The following is a 16,064-nucleotide window of genomic DNA, read 5'->3' as shown; positions in this document are numbered from 1 at the left end:
AGCTGTTAACCCATGAAAACAGGGAATAAGACTTATCTTGACAATTTCCTTTCATGTAAATATATATCATGAAAGGAAATTTAAAATCAATTTTCCAGAGCAAAATCAGTAACATAAGAAAGATGAAATGCATTAAGATTTAAAGCCCAACTGTGAGCTGCACAAAGGAGTTATAAACCCAGCACAGAGAAAAAGTACAGCTCCCTACCTAGGTGACCTTTGTCAGTGCATGTCCCAACAGAATCTCTTGGCTGGGAGGGGTGGCTTCCAGATGGAGGACAGTAACTGATCCATTCTGAGTTCGGGGAGACAAGGGACCATTCGATCCCTTAAAGGAAACGTGATTCAGATAGGAAGGGAAAAGAGTCAGGAATTCTAAGGGACTCACTTGTACGAAGTTGTGCAGGTAGGAATACATGCTGAGTTCGAAAGACAATTCATAAGACATAGGATGGGATTTGGACTCAGGAAGAATTAAAGATAAAGTTGCAAACATGGTTAGTGGAGAGCTTAAGGAGGGCTAAAAATGTGTATCTTACTGTGGAAGGCAGAGGTTAAAAGGGAATTGTCAGGAGCTACACCTAATATGTGGTTGTTTTGTTTAGTCTATATAGCATTTTTATAAATTTGAGGCAATCTTTCAAAATCCAGTTTCTCTTGAAAAGTTAGAAGATCTACAAATACTAGCCCAGCATTCCCGTGACCTTATAACAATATGCATAACCCAGCTTTCCAGAGTTCCAAACTCTTCTTACTGATTTATTTCTATCTCATTTAATTCATTTTTGCTATAGCCATATAGAAACTTCTCAGATCCTTGAAGCTATCATGCTCTCATTTGCCTCCAGGCTATTACATACACATTCACACATTCACATTCACACACACACACACATTCATCATCCCTCTACAGCCCAACATCTCCTACTTATCCTTCAGGGCTAACATTAAATGTGGCCTCTTCCAAAAAGCCTTCCACGATGTGCCAAGTCTGGGTCAGATATTTCTAGAGCATCCCGTATCCAAGGATGATTTTTCTATTGACCATGACAGTCTGAGCAAGGTCTGAATGTGTAATTGTTTCCAGTGTATATGGGGTATGATTTATCCATTCACAGACATTTATTGAGGACTTATAGTGCCAAGTACTGTTCTGGGTACTGGGGATGCAAAAGTATACAAAATTAAGTCCCAGTTTTCTTGGAGCTTAAATTCTAGTGCAGGGTGACAGAAATTAAGTTAATAACTAAGTAGTACGCAAGACAGTGACAAATGTTATGGAGAAAAGTAGAGCAGGATAAGGGGGCTGAGTGCTCCTTCTGTAAAGTGTTTAGGGCAGGCCTCACTGACAAAGTGACATTTGAGCAGAGACCAGAAGAAAAGTGAGGGAGCAGGTCATGTGGACATTTGGCAGAAGAATGTGCCAGGCGGGGAGAGGAACAATAGCAAAGGCCCTGAGGCCCACCTGACAAGGAATAGGTCCATAATAATCACCAAAACTTGCTTTCAAGAAAGGATTGGAATGTTTTTGTGTTAAACTAAACTCACTGGTGGGAGTTAATACATTACCTTTCTTGGTGAAGGTGGATTTTTATTTTAATAGGAATCAAAACTTTTAATTAAAAGAATCAATTATGTATGGCAAACTGAAATGAATCAGCAGAGCTCATGGAGACTGGAACATGAGTATCCATTATCTCTGAAATGATGTAATTGGGTAAAACAGGTATTACCTTGGGAAATAACTTGGCACAGGCTAATCTCAAACTGTAAAAGATAAACGAGCTTCAAAGTATTATTAGGCTGTATATATTTATTGTTTACACCAGCACCCCACTTATTCAGAGGCCATTTATCTGGAAACTTTGACTAGACTGATCACAACTGGGAATGAAGAAGAAAAGAAAATGGTTCTCGGCAGCTAAAACAAATGTCACAAAGCCCGCGTATTAAGCTCGTGCAGCACTCTACTAACCGTGTCGTGGAAAAGCGTCCCCCCGCTTCTCCAGAGCACTGGATTCCAACCAGAAAAATTATATGTGTATGTATGTATGTGTGAATACGTGTGTTTTTATATGTATACGCATTTATACTTACATATCGCAGAGTTCTAACAAGCCTGGTTATCTAGAAGCAGCCATTCTAGAAGGTTTAAAGAAGTCTGCTGAAGTCAGGTACTTTGACAATGAATAATAATGATACCTGACAGTCTTGTAACAATGGTAGAGAAAGAAAAACATTAAAAAGTAGTGGAAAGAGTTTACAGGGTTTATCAACCCAGGCTATTAGGTGAGGGAAACAGCTTCATGCTCATAGAACCTGAGGAGGTCAGTGTCTGTGTAGCTGTGCCTTAGTTATTTAATTTTCATACTGACAACCGTGATACATAGAGGTAATGCGTGTCATGCTATAGACAGTCTGCTCTGTTTCAGAGATTGCGGAGGGGTGAAAAACAGTACAGGATAATTTCTGTCTGGAATGACTATAGAAAATCAGGAGCTTAAGTGGCAGCCTGCATTAATTCAATCAGCACATATTCAGGACTGCTTCCACATGTTCCAGTGACAGAGACAAAATATCACCCTGACGGAACTGACACAGGAGCATGAGCACACAGAAGGTGTTTAAAGCCAGATGATGGGGTGAAATCACCAAGCTTTGGATCTGGGATGTGTGCTTTAGTGGAGTGTACATTCTCGGCTGGTGTTGGGTAGGAGGGCCATCATTAAGTTGCCCATATCTGCATACTAAGGAGAAAGTTTGTACGGGAGGCAAGATGCTCCTTAGTTGTGACAACTAAGTGGCAGATGTATTACCTGCGTATTCTGGTTTCAACCCCTCAAATGAAATTCTCTTAATTAGTAGAACCATGATGTCAAGCTTCATTATCTGTATCTTTTTATAAACAACTTCATCTTATTTCCAGGGGTTATTTATAGTTTGCCTAGAAAAAAAGTCACCTATCGGTCACTCTGTTTATTTATGACCTTGAATGAGGCTTACAGGAGTAATTTTTTTTAATGCACAATTTCTCTTCTATAAAAAAGAACTTTCCACCTGTTAATCTCTATAAAAGAGGTTGGAGGTAGCTTCTCCCTACAACTGAGCAGGGGCAGAGCCTAGTTCAGGACCTACTGCAGGCTGGGCTGCCTGAGACCCTGCCTATTCTCTTTTGGTTGTATTCCAGTCCGTTTCCAGGGTTGGCTACCTTGCCATATCATTGTACTATTTTTTTTTAACATGTATTATCACCATATGCCTGTATTATTACTTTTAAAATATCATTATTTCAATTGGCTCACTTTTAGCCTAAATTCATTTAGAAAGGACAATTTATATCACTATCACAAACGGAAAGTTAGCATCAGTTGTCATAAATAGAAGCTACTAATAAAATAAATGCTCTGTTGCTTGCCAAAACCTCTGAACCAAACGCCTGCTTTCACTTTATCGGTAAAAGAGATTAGCAGGAGCTTTAAATGCATACTAGCACCGGGCTTCCCTGGTGGGGCAGTGGTTGAGAGTCCACCTGACGATGCAAGGGACGCGGGTTCGTGCCCCGGTCCGGAAGGATCCCGTGGCCGCTGAGCCTGCGCGTCCGGAGCCTGTGCTCCGCAACGGGAAAGGCTACGACAGTGAGAGGCCCGCGTATCGCAAAAAAAAAAAAAAAAAAAAAAAAAAGCATACTAGCACCAAGCTAAGCCATTCTTCTTGATGATTATTGGAAGGATAGAAAAGGGAATACAATATTCCCTTTGAGATTCAATATTACTTAATTCAGGGGTCAGTGGACCACCTAAAATCATTTCAATTGCCACTGGTGAAACATTTGGGAAATAGGGGAATTTTTCAAAGAAACAATGTCTATTTAGTGTACCAAGGAAGTAGACTGGACATTTCAGTATTTTGTGTGTCCCATTAGGGTCAGCACAGAGCTGGGAGCAGGACAGACACCCCATAATTGCCACCTTGACATCTACAACTTCAACTGCACCCTGCCTCTGCCAGACATCCACAAAATTGCTTCTTTTGGTTGCAAAGATTCGGGCACAGTAAGATGGCTGAGCTCCGGGACAATAAAATCATAGTGCTGGGCCTGTTGACAGTGAATCAATCACCAACACCTCTTTTGTGTTATAACGACGTGAAAGTAGCACTGTAGAATTTTTAAAGGGAATTAACTTTGGATCTATGTTCTGATATATGCTTAGGAACTCGCTAGTTTCAGACCTTGGCCAGGTTATTTAATCTCTCTGGCTTTGGTTTCCTTGTCTGTAATATGGGTCTGATAATACCTTTCTCATAGAGATGTTATCAGGACTAATGAGGTAGCACACATATTATGGTTGTTACGTTGTAGGGCTGCAATAATTTGGAGCTATTTTTTAGGATAGCACATAGATAGTCTACGATAGCTCCAAGGCCTCTTCTTACATCATAGTTGAGAAAGAAAAAATTATATTTGGAGAATTAGGCAAAGTCAGAAAAGCATTTCTAAGGATACAAATTGGAGAGAAATCTTGAAGAAATTATGCAGGCATTCCAGATCAAAAGTCCTGCTCATTAGAACTAAGGAAGGCCGGTTTGCATTTTTTTTTATTGTCTTGATTCATCTAGATGATTTCCCGAATTCTCTCTCTTGCAGCTTGGATACATCTCTAGTGTGGACCAACAGATGCATCACTTTGCCCATTGTGTTTCATGGATGTTTTTGCATACTGAAGAATTATTTTTAGATTTAGGTTTTTAGTTGCTGCCGAAGTCTTCTGATAGTGCTTTTGATTGAGTCTAGTTACCTGAAAGGTCAATGAATCATACGCCATATACGCTGGAAACAATTACACATTCAGACCTCGCTCAGACTGTCATGGTCAATAGAAAAATCACACTTGGATCTCCCCCAACAGTGCTTTATGGTGAGGCCCCAAATACCTCCTGCAGCTGCATTGACACATTATTGTAATATAGCCAGGATAGCCATTTTCTTTTTTATATTGTTCCACTCTTGATTTTGTAAAGGAATTCTATTCCCTTAAATAGAATTAAAATTCATAGTTTCCTTTACTTACAGTCCTCTCTAGAAGAACTCTGTTAAGTTCACCATACATAGGTAGTGGCAAAATAAAGTTAATCTGGAAAATAATTTTGTTCGCCAATTATAAACCTTACTGCTTCTCCTTAAATACAATTAATAACTGTGCTTGAGTCAACGCAAAACGGGATCAAAACTGGATTTATGCGTATACATGGTGAAAAATAACAGATAATTATCCAACTGGCATTTAAAATTTTTTTAATTGAAATATAGTTGATTTACAATGTGATATTAGTTTTAGGTGTACAGCATAGTGATTCAAAATTTTTAAAGATTATATTCCATTTAAAGTTATTACAAAACAATGACTATATTTCCCTATGCTGCACAATATAACCTTATTGTTTATTTATTTAATATATAGTAGTTTGTATCTCTTAATCCCATACCCTTATCTTGCCCCTCACCCCTTCCCTCTCCTCTCTGGTAACCACTAGTTTGTTCTCTATATCTGTGAGTCTGTTTCTGCTTTGTCATATACATTTGTGTTATTGTTTTAGATTCCACATAAATGTTAACATAGAGTATTTGCCTTTCTCTGTCCAACTTATTTCACTAGGTACAATACACTCTAGGTCCATCCATATTGTTGCAAAATGGAAGAATTTCATTCTTTTTTATGGCTGAGTAGTATTCCATTTTCTATATATACCACATATTCATTTTGTTTTACACTTTATTTAAATTTATTTTGTAACATTTTGATATTTTCATTGTACAAGTCTTGAACATCTTTTATTTAATTTATTTCCAAGTATATTATTTTGGGTGCTATTATAAATTGAGTTTTTTGTTTGTTTGTTTGTTTGTTTGTTTGTTTTGCAGTACATGGGCCTCTCACTGTTGTGGCCTCTCCTGTTGCAGAGCACAGGCTCCGGACACGCAGGCTCAGCGGCCATGGCTCACGGGCCCAGCCACTCCGCAGCATGTGGGATCTTCCCAGACCGGGGCACAAACCCGCGTCCCCTGCATCGGCAGGTGGACTCTCAGCCACTGCACCACCAGGGAAGCCCCACAAATTGAGTTTTTTGTTTCATCTTTTAAAATTGTTCATTCCCAGTATATAGAAATATAATTGATTTTTGTATCTTTAACTTCGATAATTTCCCTTATTCATTCTAACCAATTTATACATACCTTAGGGTTTTATTTTGAAGTTTTTATACAGCAGGTTCTTATTAGTTATCTATTTTATACACATTAGTGTATATATGTCAATCCCGATCTCACAATTCATCCCACTACCACAACCCGCCCCCCGCCACTTTCCCCCCTTGGCATCCATACGTTTGTTCTCTACATCTGTGTCTCTATTTCTGCCTTGCAAACCAGTTCATCTGTACCATTTTTCTAGATTCCACATATATGGGTTAATATACGATATTTGTTTTTCTCTGTATGACAGACTCTAGGTCCATCCACCTCACTACAAATGACCCAATTTTGTTCCTTTCTGTGGCTGAGTAATATTCCATTGTATATATGTACCACATCTTCTTTATCCATTAGTCTGTCGATGTACATTTAGGTTGCTTCCATGACCTGGCTATTGTAAACAGTGCTGCAATGAACAATGGGGTGCGTGTGTCTTTTTGAATTATGGTTTTCTCTGGGTATATGCCCAGTAGTGGGATTGCTAGGTCATATGGTAATCCTATTTTCAGTTTTTTAAGGAACTTCCATACTGTTCTCCATAGTGGCTGTATCAATTTACATTCCCACCAACAGTGCATGAGGTTTCTCTTTTCTCCACACCCTCTCCAGCATTTGTTGTTTGTAGATTTTGTGATGATGCCCATTCTAACTGGTATGAAGTGATACCTCATTGTAGGTTTTTTTGTTTGTTTGTTTTTTTAAATAGGATTTACTCTTTTTTCTTAATTAATTAATTAATTTAGGGCTGTGTTGGGTCTTCGTTTCTGTGCCAGCGCTTTCTCTAGTTGTGGCAAGCAGGGGCCACTCTTCATCGCGGTGCGCGGGCCTCTCACTATCGTGGCCTCTCTTGTCGAGCACAGGCTCCAGACGTGCAGGCTCAGTAGTTGTGGCTCACAGGCCTAGTTGCTCTGCGGCATGTGGGATCTTCCCAGACCAGGGCTCGAACCCATGTCCCCTGCATTAGCAGGCAGATTCTCAACCCCTGCGCCACCAGGGAAGCCCCCTGATTGTAGTTTTGATTGGCATTTCTCTAATAATTAGTGATGCTGAGCAGCTTTTCATGTGCCTCTTGGCCATCTGTATGTCTTATTCGGAGATATGTCTATTTAGGTCTTCTGCCCTTTTTTTCATTGGGTTGTTTTATTAATATTGAGCTGCATGAGCTGTTTATATATTTTGGAGATTAATCCTTCGTCCATTGATTCATTTGCAAATATTTTCTCCCATTCTTAGGGTTGTCTTTTCATCTTGTTTATGGTCTCCTTTGCTGTGCAAAAGCTTTGAAGTTTCATTAGGTCCCATTTGTTTATTTTTGTTTTTATTTCCATTACTCTAGGAGGTGGATGAAAAAAGATCTTGCTGTGATTTATGTCAAAGAGTGTTCTTCCTATGTTTTCCTCTAAGAGTTTTATAGTGTCCAGTCTTACATTTAGGTCTTTAATCCATTTTGAGTTTTTTTTTGTGTATGGTGTTAGGGAGTGTTCTAATTTCATTCTTTTACATGTAGCTGTCCAGTTTTCCCAGCACCACCTATTGAAGAGGCTGTCTTTTCTCCATTGTATATCCTTGCCTCCTTTGTCATAGATTGACCATAGGTGTGTGGGTTTATCTCTGGGCTTTCTATCCTGTTCCATTGATCTACATTTCTGTTTTTGTGCCAGTACCATATTGTCTTGATTACTGTAGCTTTATAGTATAGTCTGAAGTCAAAAAGTCTGATTCCTCCAGCTCTGTTTTTTTCACTCAGGATTGCTTTGGCTATTTGGGGTCTTTTGTGTCTCCATACAAATTTTAAGATTTTTTTGTTCTAGCTCTGTAAAAAATGCCATTGGTAATTTGATAGGGATTGCATTGAATCTATAGATTGCTTTGGGTAGTATAGTCATTTTCACAATATTGATTCTTCTTCCAGTCCAAGAAAATGGTATATCTCTCCATCTGTTTGTGTCATCTTTAATTTCTTTCATCAGTGTCTTATAGTTTTCTGAGTACAGGTCTTTTACCTCCTTAGGTAGGTTTATTCCTAGGTATTTTATTCTTTTTGTTGCAATGGTTAATGGGATTGTTTCCTTAATTTCCCTTTCTGATCTTTCACTGTTAGTGTATAGAAACACAAGAGATTTTTGCGCATTAATTTTGTATCCTGCAACTTTATCAAATTCATTGATTCGTTCTAGTAGTTTTCTGGTGGCATCTTTAGGATACCACAACTTCTTTATCCATTCACCTGTTGATGGACACTTGGGTTGCTTCCATATCTTGACTATTTTAAATCACGCTGCTTTGAACACTGGAGTGCATATATATTTTCAAATTATTGTTTTTGGTTTTTTGTATATATACCCAGAAGTGGAATTATTGAATCATATGGCAGTTCTATTTTTAGTCTTCTGAAGAAACTCCTTCAGAGTTTCTTCACATCCTCACCAACATTTGTTATTTGTAGACTTTTTGAGGTTTGACAGGTGTGAGATGATAGTTCATGGTGGTTTTTATTTGCATTTCTCTAATAATAAGCAATGTGGAGCATCTTTTCATGTGTCTGTTAGCTAGCTGTATGCCTTCTTTGGAAAAATGTCTATTCAGGTCATCTGCTCATTTTTCAGTTGGGTTTTCTGATATTGAGTTGTATGAGCTTTTTATATATTTTGGATATTAATCTCTTATTGGTCATGTCATTTGCAAATATCTTCTCCTGTTCAGTAAGTTGTCTTTCCATGCTGTTTTAATTACTGTAGCTTTGTAGTATAGTCTGAAGTCAGGGAGCATGCTACCTCCAGCCATGTTCTTTTTTCTCAAGATTGCTTTGGCAGCTCAGGGTCTTTTGTGATTATATGTAAATTTTAGGATTATTTATTCTTGTTCTGTGAAAAATGTCATGGGTATTTTGATAGGGATTGAATTATATCTGTAGATTGCTTTGGGTAGTATGGATATTTTAACAATATTTATTCTTTCAATCCAAGACCATGGGATATCTTTTCATTTCTTTGTATCATCTTCAATTTCCTTCACCAGTGTTTTATAGTTTTCAGAGCATAGGTCTTTCACCTCCTTGGTTAAGTTTTCAACTGGCATTTTTAAATAGCTCTTTCTGCTGTGTTTTGAGATTCAGAAATAATAACTTTGAGGATTTACATTTCATCATACTTTGGAGGGCCATTTTTCTGTATTCATTCTTCCTTAGCTGAAATAAACAGTTGGGTTTTTTTTCTCTATAGCTGTTGGGGGTCATGGCTGTTCATTGGCTGAAGTCATTCCTTAGCTACTTGTTATTTCTGTGACAGGATGTTTAAAAATACATCAATTTCCTCACTTTCATTTATTCATTGTTCAACAGACGTTTATTAAGAACTATGTAGTGGTAAGCACTGAGTTAGATTCTTGAGGTTATGTGTAGGTAATAGGTGGTACGCAAAGATGTATGACTAGGTCCTTGCTGTTCAGGGGTTTGCAATCTAAGCTTATGTAGAATTCATATAAAGAGTTAAATATATGCCACAGAAGTAAATGATAGGTGCACTGGAGTACTGCAGGGAAAGAGTAGAAGAATCAGAAGAGAGGACATAGGTCAGATCTTGCAGGAAAGGCAGAATGTCAGTAAATGAAGAAGGAGGGCAGCCCAGCAGGAAAGAATTTTCTTAATGTGAACTCCTTCAGTTTAGTCTGATTCAGCCATCATTTGCTGAGCAACTGCTAAGGATAAGATACCTGGGACTCTGAGAGATAAAAATATGAATATGAAATAATTCCTGCCCATAAGAATGACCAGTCCAGGAGGTTCAGCATCCAAATAACAGATACAAGTCCCAGAAAGAGAGAATAAGGAATATTGATGGCAAGAAAATGAGTTTCCAGATTGTCCTTCAGATTTCCTGACACACATGAGTTTTCAGATTGAAAGATACACTAAATGTCCAGTACAATGGATGAAAATAGATCTGCACTGAGGTACTTCACTGTGAAATTTCAGAACACTGGGATAATTTTTTTTTTAAAATGTTAGACCTCCAGCAATAAAAAAACCAAACAACAGGAATCATAATAACTTTGAACTTCTCAACAAAACATTTGGCAGTAGTATGAAATTAGAGTAATATTTAAAATATTCCAAGGAAAACATTTTCCCAACATGAAATGATACATCCAATTAAATTCTTAGTTAAATGTGAGGGTAAATTGAAGGCATTTTCAGACATGTACTACACTTTTTCAGAATTGTATTTTTAAAAGTACTCTATAAACACAAGGGAAAATACCAAGAAGGCAAAAGAGACAGAATCCAAGAAATTGGCTCTAACTCAAGAGGGTGGTGAAGAGAATCCCAGATGATGATGAAAGTGTACAAGATACACCAGGCATGAAGAGAAGAATCCTGTCCAGACAGGCCAGGCGGTTCTGGGAGAATATCCCCAGGAAGATGAGATGGACAGATTAGTTGATGGATCTGAACATAACGAGAGGAGATTTAGACAAATGGGGGAGAATTTAGAGATGAATTGGTGATAAACACATAAAACACTAAGCAAAGAACACACCTGGCAAAGTATGTAAGAAGGGAAAAGTAATCATAGTAGACAATATGCCTCATGGGTGAAAAGACTTTACACAGTCTAATCATGTAGACACTGAATATGTGTTTAAACAAGATTGTGATATAACTGTATGAAGAGACAAAAGTTACTGTGTATGGCTGGAGTGCAAGTGTGGTTAAAGAAAACTAGGTGCTTTTAGGCTAGATAATGCTTAAAATGGAAAAAAAAATCAAGAAAGCAGAAAATAAGATAATATAGAGATGTGGAAATAAAATGAAGATAAAATACTGAAAGCTAAGAAAGCAGAAAGGGTTGTTTTGGAGGAACTGGAAATGGAACAGACTATGGAGGGCAGAGGACTCCTCATTTCATGAATCCAGCAGAAGTAGTTGATCTAATTACATGTATAACTTTATACAAATAAAATGCCAAATATTTTTAAAGGTACTATTTTTCTTCACCATTTATCAAGGAGTCTAGGTCTAGGGAATGGTTGCATTTTTAAATGGCATATGAATCAATTAAGCAGCAAACAGAAATGTTTTTGAGGGTCTCTGCTGGCCTACCTTTTTTGATCAGTGATACTATCTTTGTGTCCTTGTGTCTTAGACCAGATTCCTTCCTCATGTGAACATGACAACCTGGGCAAGCTCTAGATATTTTGAGTTTCTGGGTTGATCTTTCCGAAGGGACTAAATGCACTAAGAGCTTTGAGAATTTAAGCACTGTTAGAAACACATCCAAATATTCACAGCTTGTTCTGATCAGAAATGGCAGCAAGCAGCAGAAGGATCTATAGTTCCAAGGATATATGTAAAGATATCATAGTCAATTGAGGGCAGGGAAACTGTTTCCAAGCACAGTGCTTGGTATTTGGTGAAAGCATAATAAACATATGTTGAATGAATGAATGAATGAATGAATGAAATATAGCAAATTCTTTTGCGACGGCTGACAGGATGGTCTGCATATGCCAGAGTAAAACATTTGGTTACTTTCTATCACTTCTTTAAATCCAGCAAGGCAAGGACTCAGATGAAGTTATAAGCCCAAGGGACATAATTAGAAACATTTTATGCACAAATTTCCTGTTCCATTTGGAATTAAACCTAGGCCTTTAAGATTAATAGCCCCGGGCTTCCCTGGTGGCGCAGGTTAAGAGTCCACCTGCCAATGCAGGGGACACGGGTTTGAGCCCTGGCCTGGGAAGATCCCACATGCTGCGGAGCAACTAAGCCGCTGTGCCACAACTACTGAACCTGCGCTCTAGAGCCCGCGAGCCACAACTACTGAACCCACGTGACACAACTACTGAAGCCTGCGTGCCTGGAGCCCATGCTCCGCGACAACGAGAAGCCCACGCACCGCAACGAAGAGTAGCCCCTGCTCACCACAACTAGAGAAAGCCTACACGTAGCAACAAAGACCCAACACAGCCAAAAATTAATTAATTAATTTTTAAAAAAAAGATTAATAGCCCCCACACCTGTTAATACACTCTCTGTAACACACCCAGCGCCGCAATAGTAGAGCAATAGTTTTCAAAATGGTGTTCTTTATACAGGGGCAGTCCTATCCCATGAAAATACTCCAGACGGGTGCCCTGAGTTGCTTCCTGGTCCCTCCTCTCCACTCAGCCAGGAGGGCCCTGCTTTTATCTTTTTTTACAGATGAGAGTTCCATCCAACAGGACATCTCTACCGTTAAAATGAAACCACTGATGTAGACATGTGCTGTTCTAGCAGAGCAGCCGTTCTACTTCTTGTTGCGTATTTTCTGGAGAGACTGGAACAGATATGTGGTCTCACCGCACGACGGACAGCATGTGAGCCAATTTAATTAGAATCTCAAAGAACAGGGCCCCTCGGCTGACATCTGGGTTTTATATACATGTGCACGTGTATGTGCGCACACACACCTCATTAGGCACCCAATGGGTAAAATACATCTTTATTTATCTGTAAATAAATGTAGTGTCTATCATAAATCCACATGTCTGTCTAAAAGCAGAAAATGTGATCAAATTTTCCCAAGTGGATAGTAAAATTATTGCTCAGCTATCCTAATTTCAAACTCAGACAATTTTAAGGTTCTGCCTTTCTCTATTTTCTCCCCTGGACGATATTTAAATTCTGAAGAGGGCTTGGCAGGGGTGTGCATGTGTGTGTGGTCAATAGGCATTCTTTATTCTCTGCTGGCGTCAGCTGCTATGTAAATTGTCTTGCCTACCCTTTGGAAATAGGCCCTTACGCTCCTCAGTTCTGCTACTGCCTGAGGTCCTGACACGGGCTCAAGCTTCTTAGAGGCCACTGGTGTCCTCAACCACTTCCAAGACCCCTTGGGGCTGCACGCTTTCAGCTGTCACCATATTGCTGGAAGCCTGAAGGAAACTCAGAGAGGTATCTCATGCTTTCTCATGCCTTAACTTTTTTATTTTATTCCTCTCTTGCCACGGTCCTATGAAACACATACACAAGGCTCTGCCACCCTGAACTCTCAAATGGGAATCAGGCATTACTCCACTCTGTCCAGGTCTGTTATTTAGCCAACATGCACCAGAATGATCAGTTGGTTTGACTGTGTATCTTTTCTAACTGGCCAATCTTTGTGCTATGTTAAATACTTTGAATGATGACTATACTCTCAAATCTCCGAAATGATAGAAAGCTCAGTCACTTCTCTCTCTTAGATGTTGTTCTGATGGGGACAGGAGCTGAAGTCTCATGCCCATATTCCACTGTTGCTTTTTCTTCAAGGTAACTTTTTCCCCAAGTCTAGATAACCTTTATCTGGTCTCCAGGATGGGGCACTCTGACTCTTTCTGTATTCTCTTCCCATTCTATTGTTTATAGCACAAACTTTATGCTCAGTTTCCTTCGGGGCTTGGCCTCTTGCAGCTCAAAAGAAACTGGAATATCTATACCCTTGACTTTATAGATTACTTTCTTTGCAGTGAGGTTGAAATTTTATTTTTAGACATTCAAAAGCTGAGCACTGACTGCTTATTTTCTTTTTGTGTTCTTGGTATAAAACCCCACATCTTCTCTGAAGCAGTGCTTGCTACTGACTGAATAGGAGAGGATGTTGGACCCTGGCTAATATCTCAAAATTTTATCCTGCCACACCCGTAAGAGTGATGGGCCTACCCAGTCCTTTCTTTTTTCAAACATGGAAGAAGGCCAAGAAATTAGAGAGAAGCAACTGGCCGTGGTATCCTTCAAAGTCATGTTAACGGTAGGGTACTTTGTGATGTAACCCAGGGTCAGGAGTAAATGGTTCTTATACCATAATAAAGAGTCAAGTTAACAACAGAAGGACGGGTTTCTTATGTAGACTCAATGAAGGGTTCTGGTAGGGAGGTAATCCTAGGAGTTCTGTGATGTTCTTTTGGACACAAAATTATTTTGCAATTCCAAATAGAATCCCAGCACCCCTTACTCCCCACCCCATTTTCACATAGAACAATGAGAACTGGGTTCATCTTTTCTCAGAAACCAGCATGTTTCTTTTCATTTTACAGAAATTGAATCATATATTATAAACTTTGCTTATTAACTCTACAAAATAGGCTGTGACCAGGCCTACTTATGGAGAGCCACTGGATACACATAAGTGGAAGACTCCCACGGTGCAGGTGTAGAATAAAGTAAATCACAAAAGTGTGTCATAATAAGAATCTCTGGGCCTAGAACCTGGACATAGCCAGGTAGCACGATTGCTAAGTATTACCTTACATGGTAGAATAAATTGTTTCTGGGGATTGAAATGGCCTGGAAAGCATACAAGGAAGTAAGCCTGACCACTGTTTGCCCTGGGCCTCTCAGACTTGTCAGATTTCTCACCTGCTCAAGCTGCTGACCACTGCTTTATCCCTGGGGGAAGAAGAGGAACACCAGAGGCTATTCTTGGTCAGAGGCATCCTTGTCAATATTGTTCTCATACCCTTTTGACGCCGGATACAGCTTGTGAATAGAATTCACTGGTGCCTATGAGTTCTATTTCTGTCATTTTTGAACCCAGTTACAGTCTTCTCAAATCTGGGCCAAAGATACTGTGACCTTGGGCAAATTGCTTAGTCTATCTAAGCCTCAGTTTCCTCATCTATAAAATGGATAATAAAGATAGTTTCCTTATAGCATTTTTTGTGTGTGAAATTACATGAAAAAAATTCATTAGGGTCCTTAGCAAAGGGTGAGGACAGAGAAAGTACTTTGTTAGCTACTATTATTGTTATTAATCTGTCATTTTCCACATGGAAATTGATATATTTCTATGTCAATAACTATTCATTGGCATAATTTTTTTTTTTTTTTTTTTTTTTTTTTTCTGCGGTACGCGGGCCTCTCACTGCTGTGGCCTCTCCCGCTGCAGAGCACAGGCTCCGGACGCACAGGCTCAGCGGCCATGGCTCACGGGCCCAGCCGCTCCGCGGTATGTGGGATCTTCCCGGACCGGGGCACGAACCCGTGTCTCCTGCATCGGCAGGCGGACTCTTAACCACTGCGCCACCAGGGAAGCCCCATCATTGGCATAATTTTTTAATGATTAGATAATCTTCCATTTTATGAGAGTCCTACGGTTTATTAACTAGTCAAATATTGGGGGTCATTTAGATTGTGTTTATTTGTTTGGCTATTATCCTTTCAGATAAATTTAGCTGATTAAATGCATGTGTCTACATGCACTCCCTCCCCAAACCCCTCAAAAACTACAGGGAAGGGATTTTTTTAAGGTATAAACTCATTGTAATGAGAACAGGAGTGGAAGCGATAGCAATAAAATTATGGAAGCAGAAAAGCAAATACTTTGGCAGACCCAAGAAAATTGAATCTTAAGCCAGCAGCAGGGAAAACTAAGAACTAACCCTTTCTACATCTCAGAATTCCCCTAAGGCTTGGGAATTCATGGCACCAAATGGCTCTGGAAGCTGAGATGTAAAGAGATGCTAAAATAAAATGGATTACTCTAAAGCCTGCTTCTGAAGCAACTATACCCCCAGATCCCCTTTTCACTACCAGGAATCCACTCTTTTGCCACCCCAGCCAAAGACTAAAGGTTTCTTCCCTACAGAGAGTAAAACAGGGATTTACCAGGACACAAGCACAACTAAAGGTGGAGTTTTCCTATGGAGCTACGTGAGGCATAATGGATGCTGAGTTCCCCAGGGTTCTTTTCCCTCTGCAGCCACCCTCTCTCCCTCCAGACTGGGGGTTGGAGGTTGGTGTCTTCTCTGTGGCACCTGACCAACCCAAGAGGAAAGACTTAAAAGATTCCGGCAT

Source organism: Delphinapterus leucas, chromosome 3 (assembly GCF_059928025.1).
Source record: "Delphinapterus leucas isolate spDelLeu-1000000601 "Yukka" chromosome 3, BTC_Dleu_Yukka2, whole genome shotgun sequence".
NCBI classification, from domain to species: domain Eukaryota; kingdom Metazoa; phylum Chordata; class Mammalia; order Artiodactyla; family Monodontidae; genus Delphinapterus; species Delphinapterus leucas.
This window is presented reverse-complemented; position numbering follows the sequence as displayed.